This window comes from Lepus europaeus, chromosome 7, assembly GCF_033115175.1.
Source record: "Lepus europaeus isolate LE1 chromosome 7, mLepTim1.pri, whole genome shotgun sequence".
Classification (NCBI taxonomy): Eukaryota; Metazoa; Chordata; class Mammalia; order Lagomorpha; family Leporidae; genus Lepus; species Lepus europaeus.
This window is the reverse complement of record NC_084833.1, coordinates 107,572,532-107,586,736: the sequence shown is the minus strand read 5'-3', so window position 1 is coordinate 107,586,736 and position 14,205 is coordinate 107,572,532. Positions and strand designations below refer to the sequence as shown.

The 14,205-nt window shown below is 54.3% G+C and overlaps 1 pseudogene; it reads right to left on the bottom strand.

Annotated features, from left to right (window-relative positions):
• Nucleotides 1-294: 294 nt before the first annotated feature.
• On the bottom strand, nt 295-1,263 carry LOC133763926 (small ribosomal subunit protein mS31-like; annotated as a pseudogene).
• Nucleotides 1,264-14,205: the final 12,942 nt, after the last annotated feature.

Below are 14,205 nucleotides of genomic sequence, written 5' to 3'. Positions count from 1 at the left end.
GCCTGCTGTCCCCCCAGTTTCGCAGGGCTCCAGCCACCCGGTGATTCCCCCACCTAGGACCGCCCAGCTTTCTCCAGCACGGTGCAGGGAGGTTGTGGTACACGGGGACCGGGCATCGGGGCATCCTACTCCCAGGCTCCTCCTCTGGCCACCTGAGCTCTGCCCTGCCCCATTGCTTGTTGCGGGGTTGGGGGTTATGCCAGCTTCAGGAATCTTCAGAGTAAATAGATCCCTGGTTTTTGTTTCTAGTAAAATTATTTTATTTATAGTATCCAATGAGAAATTTCCAACATCTTAATTGAACTGTATGTTATTTTCTTTTAGAATGTCACTTTTTTCATTCAAATAATTTCTAAACCATTCTATCTGCTCAGCCCTCTGTTGAACACTCAGATCTGGGTTGTTGGTAGGGCACAAGTCACCAGCTCCATGAAGCGGCGAATTGGTCCTTGTTTAGGAAAACCCTCCAGGTGTTTATCCAAGAAAATACGTTCATGAAATTCTGAGCCATCATCATCAAAACCTGCTTCACTGGTAACTGGGACCTCCCTCAGGTGCCCCTCTGGTCCACCGGATTGTCTCTTCAAACCCATTCGGAAAGGGCTGTTCACTTCCTGCAGCCAACTGCTTAGCAAATTGACATCCCAAAGTGAAGGTGGTGTTTCCGCCTCAGGTGCTTCTTCAGTAAGTGTCTTAGGGTCAAAAATAGTAGGGCCTCTTCCCCTTGAATCAGTTTTTCCTAACACTTTTTCTGAGATCAGTAGGCTTCTGGGCAGGAGAACCATCAGATCCTTCGTCAAACTGAATCGGAAGCTCTGGTCTTATATGAACTCCAGCTGCAGCAGGTCTGCCAACTTTCCTATCTGAAATGATGTCCCTGAAACCGACCTTAGGCCTCTGTCAGCCCCTCTGTGCCCACGGGGCTTCCTCGCGTGCTGGAGCTACCTGAGCACGTCTGCCTGGGCTCTGCTTGGCAAAGGGAGAGCACCTGCCACGGCAGTCGAGCTGCCACCAACTCGGACTCAGAGGCTTCTCTCTCGTCTTTGGGCCGTCCTGTTTAGCTTTTTGAAGCTTGCCAATGACAGCCTGCTCGCCTTCCAGAGCCCTTCGCTTGGGTGGCTGTGTTGTGTGCTCCTCCGTGTGGCCACTGGTCCTCCCCGGCAGGCAGACACCACGGCTCCGGGCCCATCTTCCACCCACACCCTCTGAGCCACTTGCTCCTCTTTGGGCGTTGCCAGCGCTGCCCTGAGCCCTCAGGCACATGCTTCTGGGTGCACGTGTTGCATGCCTGGCAGTGCACCTGCTGCGTCCGGCCCGCTCTGGCTGTCGGCAGTCCCCCAGCCACCCCCAGGCCTGTGACCCCAGCCATCCCAAGGGCCAGGACCATGTCCATGGCAGCCAGGGGCAGGTTCCCCTGCCGACCAGCAATGCCCAGCGTCTCTGCCCATGCTTGGTGGTCGTGGGTCCGGCTGCTTTGGAGAAATGTGTGGCAGAGCCTGGGCATCTCTCAGTGGTGCTGGTGCCTTTGCGGTTCCCGAGGGTCTCCACACACTCTGGATCGAGTCCTTGTCCCAGACAGGTGTCAGCCAACCTCTTCTCCCAGCCGCCGGGCTTCTGGGCTCAGAGCACGCTGTCTGTAAACAGGGGCAGCTTCAGTTCTCCCTTTCCCACCCATGGCCCCGATGGGACATGCAGGCTGGCTTTGAGCAGGAGCCGAGAGAGAGAGAGAGAGAGAGAGAGAGAGACCTCGCGCCCTTTCCACCTGTCGCTCAGTCCAGCCTGCCACTTCCCTTCCAGAACATTCTCTGCTCCACCCCATTCTTCCTCTCAGCAGCTCTGCCCCCGCCCGCCCAAGCCTTGTTCCAAACGCACATGTGCGGGGCGGCCTCTGATCCAGAGCCTCCCGGGGCTCCGTTGGCCTGGGGACTGTGGTCAGCTGCAGCCCCCGGCCACCGCGGCCTCCCTCCTCCAGGCGGGGACCCCGGGCAGCGCATGGCCCTCGCTCTCCCGGGCGGGTCCCCCTCGTCCTCACACTGATGGCCTGCCCAGGCCCGTGGTGCTGACCCCGCGTCACTCCGGCCGTGACCTCCGACCCAGATAACAAAACAAAACAAAAAGCAGTTCCAGTACAGGCACAGGTGCTGTGATGAGGTCATCAACACCGTGGAGGAGGACCCCGCTGCCCAGAAGGTGCAGCTGCCTTCTGCCTGCAGCAGATCACGGCCGCAGAGAACAAGGTCACGACCTCTGACCTCCAGCCTTCCTCGCTGCCTCCGGGCGCAGGGGCGCTGCAGGCCCTCTGGGCCTTAGACCTAGCATCGGCCCGAGCGACAGGGCATCGAGCCTGTACCAGCCCGCGCCCACGGAGCCAGCACGGGGTCTCTGTGTGGAGACTGAGTGACTCGGGCACGGAGCCGCGGCTCACTTGGTTAATCCTCCGCCTGCGGCGCCGCCATCCCGTATGGGCACCGGGTACTCGTCCAGCTCTCTGCTGTGGCCCGGGAGGGCAGTGGAGGATGGCGTAGGTGCTTGGGCCCTGCACCCCATGGGAGACCAGGAGAAGCACCTGGCTCCTGGACTCGGATCAGCGCAGCACCGGCCGTGACGGCCATTCTGGGGATTAACCAACGGAAGGAAGACCTTTCTCTCTTTCTCTCTCTCAATCTCTGTCTAACTCTGCATGTCAAAAACAAACAAACAAACAAACAAACAAAAAACCGAATAAATAAAAATAGAAAAAGAAAAAAAAAAAAACAAAGAAAAAAGAAAAAAAAAAAATACCAAACCTGATTGATTCCCAAACGTGCCTTATGCCATGGAAGGAGACCTTTCTCTCTGTCTCTCTGTCTCTCTCTCTCTCTCTCTCTAACTCTGCCTGTCAAATTAAAAAAAAGAAAAGAAAGAAAAAAGAAAAAAACAAAAACAAAAAGAAAAAAAAACAAATACCAAGACTGAGTGATTTGTAAACGTCTCTTATGCCATTCTGAGCCCCTGTGGCAGTCAGGCCTCCACCTCCCCTCCCGACAGCAGCCGAATCAGATACCCAGGGCCTGGCCTCTGGGTGGGATCCGAGTCCCTGCAGCCCCAGGCTGAGCACCCAGACGTGTCTGCCCACTGCCCACTGTCCACGGACAGGAGGGGGAGACACAGAGGACAAGTGTACGATGCCTTCCTGACCTCACCCTGCCTCCCCAGGGGCACCCATGTTTGCCGGGCCCCACCTCCAAGGTCACGCTGGACATCAGACGTCAGGGCCGGGCAGCCAGGAGGAGCCCAGCTGCCCTGTCAGACAGGCTGCCCTGGAGGCCCCACCTGGGTCTTGGGGCTGGGAGCATGTGGACCTCAGGCCCAACACTGCCTGTTTTAGCAGGTTTTTAACACTATGAGTATTTTCATTTGTTGAAAATGCACACCGATGCTGATAATATTCCTGACTGTGGTGTGCTGTTGTCAGACACGTGTTCAGTCCAGAGGATGAAGTTGCCCCCTGTGTTCCTACCCCTCCCCTACCAGCCGCTCCTGACCAGGGAAAAGCAAAGAGCTTCCAGGGCAGTTGAGAAGGGGACAAGCGTTCGCCTAAGCAGTTAGAACAGCTCATCGCACGTCCGAGTACCTGCCCTCCCCAGCTCCTGCTCCAGATTCTGCCGCTGCAGGCCCGGGAGGCCCCGTGCTGGCTCCCATCACTGGGCTCCTGGATGCTGCTCCTGGCTCCTCCCTTCAACCCAGCCCAGCCCCAGCCATCCTGGGCGTTTGGGGAGCGAAGCTGCAGACGGAAGCTCTGTCTCTCTGCCTCTCAAATACAGAAAAATGGAAGAAAAGAAAGTTGAAGACCAAATATTAGGATCTGCAAACACTGATGCTTTTTCCAAAGACCAGCCTGGTTTTATCCAACTCTTCCCTCCCCCTCGTCCCACACCACACCTAAAACAGCACGGTGCTTCAGCTCACGCCTGCCAGAGCGGCTCTCAGACAGACACCAACAAACAACAAATGCTGGCGAGGAGGTGGGGGAAGGTGCCCTGATCCACTGCTGGTGAGACTGCAAACTGGTGCAGCCACTGTGGAAGACAGGGTGGAGGGTCCACAGAAATCTGAATAGAGACCTAGCCCGGGACCCAGCCATGCCACGCCTGGGAAGTCACCCAAGGGACATGAACCAGCCTGTGAAGAGCTATCTGCAGCGCCATGTTTATCGTAGCTCAATTCACAACAGCTACGATAGGGAATCAACCCAGATGTCTTCAACTGAAGACTGGATAAAGAAATTATGGGATATGTACACCATGGAATTCTACACAGCAATAAAAAATGAAATCCAGTCATTTGCAACCAAATGGATGAATCTGGAGAGCACCATGCTTAGTGAAATGAACCAGTTATAAGGGACAAATGCCATATGTTCTCCCTGGTCTGTGAAAACCAACAGAGCCCCTAGAAGGCAACCTGCAGAAGTGAACTTGACACTCTGTGATGCAATGACTTTGAATAGCCCTTGTCTCCACTGTGGAGGACAGTGTTCTTCATACTGTTTGTTGAACTCCTTAGTATAGAGTTTATCACAGGTGTTATATAGTTCATTGAAAATAGATCTTAAGTTTAAAAATGAGAATGGGAATGGGAGTGGGAGGAGGAAGAGGGTTGGAGAGTGGGTGGGAGGGTGAGGATGGTGGGATCCGAGGGAGGGCGTGGCTCTGTGGGTGAGGAGGTTGCTCCTGATGCCGCTGCATCCACAGAAGAGTTCATGGTCAACAAAATGGATCTGGACCTTGGTGTGGGGTGAAAGTGAAAGACGCATGGGGCCGGCGCTGTGGCGCCGGCATTCCATAAAGACACTGGTTTGAGTCCTGGCCACTCTACTTCCAATCCAGCTCTCTGCTAAGGCCTGGGAAGGCAGTGCAGGATGGTCCAAGTCCTTGGGCCCCTGCACCCACGTGGGAGACCCAGAAGAAGCTCCTGGCTCCTGTCTTCAGATTGGCACAGCTCTGGCCGTTGTGGCCATCTGGGGAGTGAACCAACTGATGGAAGTGCTCTCTCTCTCTCTACCTCTCCTTCTGTCTCTGAATTCAAAATAAATAAGTCTTTAAAAAAAAAAAAAGAGTAAAAGACACACAATCAGCTGGTGCTGGCCGAGTTCAGCCCGCTGTGAGAAGAAACAGGTGACGGCTGGGTCCACTGGGCTTAGTGGGTTAAGTGAGAAATGCAGCTCCTCAGGACAGGTGTGAGGTCAGGGCCCCTCTGCCTGCCGCCTTGGGCTTGCTGCTTTTCAGACCAGCTTCTCCTGTGGTGGAGAACAGGCGGCCACAGTGCTGAGCCTCCCGGCACGGCCCTCACTCAAGTCCCAGCAGTCCCAGGAATGATCCTGAGAGTCACACTGATTGGGCTGGCAGAGGTCATGTGCCCACTTTCCAACCAATCACAGTGTGGCTGAGGATGGACCCACAGATGGCTCCACCCCTGCCCTAGTGGCCAAAACAAGGCAGCAGCCACAAGCAGAGAGGGAGTGAGGAAGACCTTCTCCTTGATCCCAGGCAGTTATTCAAGTCTTACACCCACCTTTATCTTTGCTTTTAAAATCACTGATGAAACTGCACTTTCCTGCAGATCGGTGGCCTGTGAGTGTGTCAAGTGCCCACAGAGCGCTTTGTGGTGTGAACAGGGAGAGAACGCGTCATTAGAGGAAGCTTGGAAGGGCTGGTACTGTGGCGTAGTAGGTCAAGCCACCACCTGCCAGGCCGGCATCCCATATCCCATCTGGCTGCCAGTTCCAGTCCCGGCTGCTCCACTTCCCAGCCAGCTCGCTGCTAATGGCCTGAGAAAGCAGGAGAAGACTGATGGACCAAGTGCTTGGGGCCCTGCGCCTGGCTGCAGCCTGGCCCAGCCCCAGCTGTTGAAGCCAACTGGGAAGTGAATCAGTGGATAGAAGACCTCTCACTGTCTCTCCCTTTGTGTGTGTGTAACTCTGACTTTCAAAGAAATACATTTTTAAAACACACACGCACATACACACACACACTCACCTCTGGAAGATCTAACACATAGGAACACCCCTAGCAAGTCCACATGTTCTTAAGGGGCCAGGATCACAACAATGGTTAAAATTAACACCCCTTAACACCATACCCTGCAGCCCTTCTCCTCCGTGGGGACAGAGGCCTGGAGTCGCCTGGGAGCCAAGGTCAACTTTCTGCTGGGCTGTTTTCTGGGTGTCGGCTGTGCCATGGTGCTGGACTCTGCACTGACCAGGCAGGGGCAGGTGCTGAGACCACAGTGCAGGGCTGGCAGCCCCAAGGTCAATGTTGCCTGCAGGCTGTCCCCACCAGGACAGCGCCCCTCTGTCAGCCTGGGCCTCTCTGGTTCCTTGTCTCCCCCTTCACTCCTTCCTCCCATACCCTCGTCACTCTGGCCCCTCTGTACAGGGACTGCACCCTCGGGCCCTGATCTCCCTGCCCTTCCGGCCCAACAGGAAAAGCGAACAGACCAGAGTCACTGCCTCTCGGTTCTAAGTCTGCAGGTGGCACAGCTAGCTGCCTCGGCTGCCCACCTGCTCCCATCAGCACAGATCCTGCAGGGTCCACCCCGCGGGTAGAGGGGAAGCAGAGACTGCGGCTGTGAGTGCGCCATAAAGTGGGTCTCCGGGTCTATGGGGGACGTCCTGACACCTCTCATGAATCCCAGGAAGATGATTCACCCGGACACAGGGACCAGGCCACGCGCGGGCTGGCCAGCAGCACCCAGCTCCACCAGGGAGAACCAGGGACAGCCCTGGTCAGCTGAACACATGCAGCTCCGCTGAGGGCAGCAGAGCCGGCCTGGCACGGACCCAGGGCCAGCTGCCCCTTGGATCTGGCTGCCGGGCTGCCTGATCCGCAGTGGGGTAACCGCGGCTGTTCTCAGAGCATCCCCGGAGCTCGTGTCTGCTGCCAGACCTGCTGCAGCTTTGCTGCCTTTCCTGTGACTTCCTTGTCGGGAGACCCTCACGACTTCTGCCAAACTTGACCCTGAGTGAGGCGCTGAGAGAGGGAGCCCCCAGGCTGTGCCAGGGCCGAGCCCACCTTTTCTCCCCCTCCCCACCCTCAGACCTAAGCTCCCTGCTCCACTCCAGATCCCAATAGCTGCCATCACGAAACCGATTTCCTAACCTTTCAACCTGACCTTCAGCCTGCAAGCCCGTGAGTGGAGTTTGCATCTCTCCCGGCACAGATGGAAGTGCTCTGTGTTCTGGGGCAAATGTGGTCTTGAGGATGAGCCAGGCCTGGGCACTGGTCCCAGACTCACCACCAGAGGGCGCCGTGTCTCACTCAGCAGGCTCATACCGCTAAGCCTGATGCCACTTCACTTACACATTCTTATTTCTTTTCGGCTGGGAAGTAGACAGACAGACAGAAGTCTTTTGCCCGCTGGTTTACTCCCCAAGTGCCTGCAACAGCCGGGATTGGGTCGAGCGGAGGCCAGAAGCCCGAGACTCAGCACAGGTCTCCCACGTGGGTGGCAGGGACCAAGTACTTGAGCCATCTCCGGTTCCTCTGCGTTAGCAGGAAAGTGCAATCGGGAGCCGAGCTGTGACTCGAATCCGGGCACGCGAATGTGGGCTGAGGCGTCCATTGCGGCAGCTTCAGGTCTGTGCCCAGCACTGCCTCCTACGCCTGTTTCTCGCCTCAGAAACTCGTGGTAAGTCTCCCACAAGGATTACGTGGGAGAACCCAGGATCAGGTGCCCGACTCCCAGCTGGACCTCAAATGTTACCCTCTTTCCTTCTTAGAGGCGGGAATTCTGAGTACGCAGTCTAGACTCTTTCTCTCGCACCCACGATCTCACCAGTTCAATCAACAGCTAGTGAACCCCTGCGATACACACGGGCCAGATGACACGGCCTTGAACTCCAGGACTCCGCAGTCCTGTGTCAGCACCGGCCCCGTCAGCTTCTCATCACAGGGAGGTGGTGCAGCGGGTTATGTGCCCCTAACCTCACAAAGGTCTTGCTCGCTGTAAAACGTTGTAAATGACGATCACCCCGCCCCATACACACGGCGCCTCCTCCCCCACAGAAGTGTCTCAGCAGCAGGATTCTTCTAAGAACTCAGCTGTTTCTCCCTCTTCTCGCACAACTTTGCTCCTTCGATTCCCCTGCCCCCGGTGGAAAGTGGAATGACAGTGCCCTACACACCAGCAGCTGTGGTTCAGGACCATGGACAGCTCCAGGCGCCCGCCCACCCCTTGCCCAGCAGGTGGGTCCTAGCAAGGTGCTATCCCTAGACAGGAGAGTCAGAGCCCTCCTGCTTCTCCCAGGTTTCCCTCCTGCGCGAGTCACAAGTTCCCACCAGCACTCGGGCTGTGAACTCTTAGAACCCTCCCTCCCTGATGGCCTGGAAGGTGAGTCTGAGAGCCAAAAATACCCAGGAACCCTTGCCATTTGCACACACAGGGGAGAAAAGGGCAACCCACGGCTGGCTTCCAGGGAAGGCAGATACAGGGGACCGGGATGGGCGGCCTGGCCGAGACGTGTGTCCTAAGCCCAGTCACGTGGTGCTCCATGCTTCAAGCTTCCCAAAGCCAGTCCATGCCACTCAGTGCAGGAGTCACAGGGACGGCCACCAGCAAAGAAACCAGAGCCAGGCCTGCAGTGCCGCCGACCGAGAACCTGCCTCGTGGTGTCCTGGGCTAAGCCGCCACCTGCAACACCTTGATCCCAAACAGGGACCAGTTCAAATCCCAGGGGCCTCACTTCTGATCCAGCTCCCTGCTAATGTGCCTGGGAAAGGAGCAAAAGATATCCAAGTCTTGGGCACCTGCCACCTAGGTGGAGACCCAAGTTGAGTTCCTGGCTCCTGGCTTCCATCTGGCCCAGTGCAGGCTATTGAAGACATTCTGGGAGTGAACCAGAACGTGGAAGATTCATTCTCCCTCTCTCTCTCTCTCTCTCTCTCTCTCTCTCTCTCTCTCTCTCTCTGTAAGTCTGCCTTTCAAATATATAAATAAATCTATTTATTTAGTTGCGGCTGACCTCTGAGCCGGCATCTCTGGGGTCATGGCGCCATTGGCCCTGAGCTTCTGGAGACTGCTGGCCACTCCTACCTCCCCACAGCTGGTTCCTCCCCCCGGCCCTCACTCAAGGCCACGGCCAGGCATAGGCTGGGCCCCTCTGTTCACTTTCTCCCTACAGCTCGCCTTGTCTCAAGTCTCAGCTCTCAGCTCCATGTCTTGGCCTCGACAACTCCGTGTTATCCCCCAGATTCCTGATCAAACCCATGACCTCTACAGGGCAACCCCTCCAGGCCTGCAGCCACAGAGAATAGGGAGAATCGGTAGAGGTCTGTCCTAGGGGATGCGGCTATGCGCTGGGTCAGAAACTCCACGTTCGCTTTCCCTCCCGTCACCTGAACACCAAGGCCAGGGACAGAGTGAGCGGCACCTCTCACGATCGCACTACCCCAGGCCTCTGAGCTCCTGGGCTTGGAGGTCCTGGCTTCCACCAGGACACAATTGCAGCTCCATGGACCGGACGAGGGACCCCCCGGCCATGGGGGTCTTCATGCCGCTGAACCAGGAGCAGAGCAAAGCGGTAACCGACTTGAGTACGAGAAGAAACTGGGGTGTCACTGCACGGTGGAGGGAGGGGGCTGCATGTGGAGCAGAGGACGTCTGGGGTGCTCTCAGAACGCTCACGTCCGGTCACCAACCTTGGTGACATCCAGGGCGATCAGCAGAGGTGGGACCTCGAAGCACGCAGGGACCTCAGGAGCGGCACTTGAGGTCACTACATCAGAAACAGACCCAACCGGGGCGAGCCCAGGATGTGTGGGGTGAGGATGGGCGAGAAAGTGTAAGACGTCACCGCGGGCACACGACCCCTCCAGGTCAGGAGGGCAGCAGCTGTGACCCTTTTCTTCCCTGTGTGCTGTGTGTCTGTGCTGTGCATGTGTGCTGTGTGCTGTGTGTGTGCCGTGTACTGTGTTTGCTCTGCGTGTGTGTACTGTATGTGTGCTGTGTGTGTGCTGTGTATGTGAACTGTGTGTGTGTGCTGTGTGCTGTGTGTGTGCTGTGTACTGTGTGTGCGTACTGTTGTGCTCTGTGTGTCTGTGCTGTGTGTGTGCTGTATGTGTTGTATGTGGGTACTGTGTCTGTGTTGTGTGTGTACTGTGTGTGTGCTATGTGTGCTGTGTACTGTTTGCGCTGCGTGTGCCCTGTGTGTGTGTGCTGTGTGTGTGTGCTGTGTGTTGTGTTTATGTACACTGTATACAAAGTGTGCTGTATGTGTGCTGTGTTGTACTGTGTGTGAGCCATGTTTGTGTGTGCTGTGTGTATACTGTGTGGTGTTTGTGTGGTGTGTGTGTGTACTGTGAGCTGTGTGTGCTGCAAATTCTGTGTGTGTGCTGCATATGGTGTGTCCTGTGTGTGTATACTGTGTACTGTGTGTGTATATACCATGTGCTGTGTGTGTGTATACTGTGTGCTGTGTTGTGCTGTGTATGTGCCATGTTTGTGTGTGGTGTGCGTGTGTATACTGTCTGGTGTTTGTGTGCTGTGTGTGCTGTGTTGTGCTGTGTGTGTGCCGTGTTTGTGTGTGGTGTGTGTGTATACTGTCTGGTGTTTGTGTGCTGTGTGTGAATTCTGTGTACTCTGTGAGTACTGTGTGCTGTGTGTGTGTACTGTCTGTATGTGTGTGTACTGTGTGTGTGTGTTTATAGTAACCACCTCTTTCTCCTCTTCCCCATGCAGTCCTTGGGGATGGGATCCTGTGGCGCTGGACCTGGGTTAAGTGTGAGGCCTGCCCAGAGATGGAAACCATGGCTGCTGGGATTCTGCATCTCTCCATTTTGGAGACAGGCTGAGAAGGTTAAATGCAAACATAAGGGTTCTTTTCTTCCTTTTTTCTGTTTCTTAAAGATGTACTTGTCTATTCAAACATCAGAGTCAGCGAGAGAGAGGGAGAGACAGAGAGACATATTTCCCATGCATTGGTGCACTCCCCGAGTGGCTATAATGGCCAGGACTGAGCCCAGCCAAAGCCAGGAGCCAGGAGCTCCATCCAGGTCTCCCTCATGGGTGCAGGGCCCAAGCACTTGGGCCGCTTCTGCTGCTGTCCCAGGCACAATGGCAGGGAGCTGGACCGGAAGTGCAGCAGCTGGGACTCAGACCAGCATTCCAGTCTGCGATGCCAGCATCCAGAGCAGTTGTTTACCCACCGCACCACAATGCTGCCCCGAGAGTTGTTTTCCTTCTGCATCAAACAGCTGAGTGTGTGAATGGAAGTTGAGAAGCCAGAGGGTGGCCTCCACGGCTTACTAAACCGGTGTGGGCCACCTCTGCACCTGCCGCACACGCACGTTCACCTGCTGCTTTGTGAGCGTGAACCAGGACTCCACGCACATCTCAGCTTCGCCACCTGGTGCCCTGGGAAAAGCTGGGGACGGGCAGGGGCCCGGAGCGAAGAAGAGCTGGCTCCCTCCATCTGCTTCCCCTTCCCTTCTTCCTGGAAAGCTGTTGTGCCCGGGGCGATGGCGGAGTCCAGTCCTCAGCCTTCCCAGGGCTGCCGGAACACTGCCCGGGCCACCAGGGGAGCCACCGGTGCTACCCAGCTCCTCCTCCTCAGCCTCCCAGTGGGGGCTCCTCCTGGACCTCACCAGGTTTTAGTAAGTCTCCTGTCTTCCCCTCACTTCCCCGTCCTAACGTGATGACCTCCAGAGCCTAGGGTTACCCTCTACCCTCTGGGTTCCTGCTTGCTGCTTTTACGCCTGGCTAATGACTCAGCTGAATTCCCTCTTGTCAGATGAGGGTGTGATCTTTGATCCTGGGCCAGCCCTTTGTGGATCCAGTGCTCATTCGTTGCATTTAATGTCACGGAACTACGTTTTCTTCTTAGTGAATTAGTTCACTCACATTATGTTTGAAAGACAAAGACAGACAGCTCCTCCTATCTGCCAGTTCATTCTCCAGATGCCTGCATCAGCCAGGGCTGGGCCAGGCCAAAGCCAGGACCTGGGACCTCTGTCCATGCCTTCCACCTGGGTGACAGGGCCCCACGTGCTTGAGCCATCACCTAGCTGCCCCGGGTGTGCACTAGCAGGAAGCTGAGAGCAGGAGCCGAGCTGGGACTTGAACCCAGGCCCTCGGCCAGGGGACGCAGACCTCCCGTACTGTGTCTTAACTGCCGGGCCGGGTGCCTGCCCTTCTGTAGCTTCTTAAATTGATGTTAGTAAGTTACAGCTGTCTGGGCTTTTTTCTGATATAAAATGTCAAACATTGGGGGGTAAATTTGTTCCTAACACCCTGCCATTATCTTACTGATACCTGTGACAGCTGGAGGATGTGGTCTGCTTCGTGTTCTTGGTGTTCTCCTACTTTCCCTCGTTCCCTTGATCAATCTCAGCAGTGTTTCAAGTTCATTCCTCTTTTAAGAGACTTTTTAAAAATATTTTATTTATTGATTTGCAAGGCAGAGTTACAGAGAGATGGAGAGATACAGAGCGAGCGAGAGAGAGAGGTGCTCCATTCATTGTTTCACTCCCCAAATGGCCACAATGTCCGGGGCTGGGCCAGGCCAAAGCCATGAGCCAGGGGTTTCTTCCAGCCTCCCACGTGGGTGCAGGGGCCCAAGCACTCGGGCCGTCTTCTGCTGCCTTCCTGGGCCACTAGCAGGGAGCTGCATTGCAAGTGGAGCCACCGGGACATGAACTGGTGCCCAGATGGGATGCTACACCACAGTGCCAGTCCTGGTCATTTATTTTTAAAAAGAGGCCTATTGGCAACCGACAGAATGGGAAAAAATATTTGCAAACTATACTACAGATAAAGGGTTGATAACCAGAATCTACAAAGAAATCAAGAAAATCCACAACAACAAAACAAACAACCCACTTAAAAGATGGGCCAAGGACCTCAATAGACATTTTTCGAAAGAGGAAATCCAAACGGCCAACAGACACATGAAAAAATGTTCAAGATCACTAGCAATCAGAGAAATGCAAATCAAAACCACAATGAGGTTTCACTCACCCCGGTGAGAATGGCTCACATTCAGAAATCTACCAACAACAGATGCTGGAGAGGATGTGGGGAAAAAGGGACACTAACCCACTGTTGGTGGGAATGCAAACTGGTAAAGCCACTATGGAAGTCAGTCTGGAGATTCCTCAGAAACCTGAACATAACCCTACCATACAACCCAGCCATCCCACTCCTTGGAATTTACCCAAAGGAAATTAATTTGGCAAATAAAAAAGCCATCTGCATATTAATGTTTATTGCAGCTCAATTCACAATAGCTAAGACCTGGAACCAACCCAAATGCCCATCAACAGTAAACTGGATAAAGAAATTATGGGACATGTACTCCATAGAATACTATATAGCAGTAAGAAACAATGAAACCCGGTCATTTGCAACAAGATGGAGGAATCTGGAAAACATCATGCTGAGTGAATTAAGCCAGTCCCAAAGAGACAAATATTATTTGTTTTCCCTGATCGGTGACAACTGAGCACCAAAGGGGAAACCCGTTGAAGTGAAATGGACACTATAAGAAACAATGACCTGATCAGCCCTTGTCCTGACTCTAGATGTACAATGTAATACTTTATCCTTTTTAGTATTTTGTTGTTGTTGTTGTTCTAGTACTAGTGGTTGAACTCTGTAATTAACACACAATTATTCTTAGGTGTTTAAATTTTAACTGAAAAGTGATCCCTGTTAAATATAAGAGTGGAAAAAGAGAGGGAGGAGATGTATAATTTGGGACATGCTCAATCGGACTTGCCCCAAATGGTGGAGTTAGAAATGTGCCAGGGGATTCCAATACAATCCCATCAAGGTGGCATGTACCAATGCCATCTCACTAGTACAAGTGATCAATTTCAGTTCACAATTGATGGCTCTGATAGGTTTAAGAGTCAAAGGGATCACACAAACAAGACTAGTGTCTGCTAATACTAACTGATAGAATCAAAAAGGAGAGAAGGATCCAACATGGGAAGTGGGATACACAGCAGACTCATAGAATGGCAGATGTCCTAAACAACACTCTGGCCTCAGAATCAGCCCTTAAGGCATTCGGATCTGGCTGAAGAGCCCATGAGAGTATTGTAGGCATGGAAAGCCAAGATACCATGGAAAAGAAAAAAAAGAAGACCTAAATGAAAGATCTCTGCGAGTGAGATCCCAGTGGAAAGAACGGGGCCATCAAAGAAGGAGGTACCTTTCTCTGAAGGG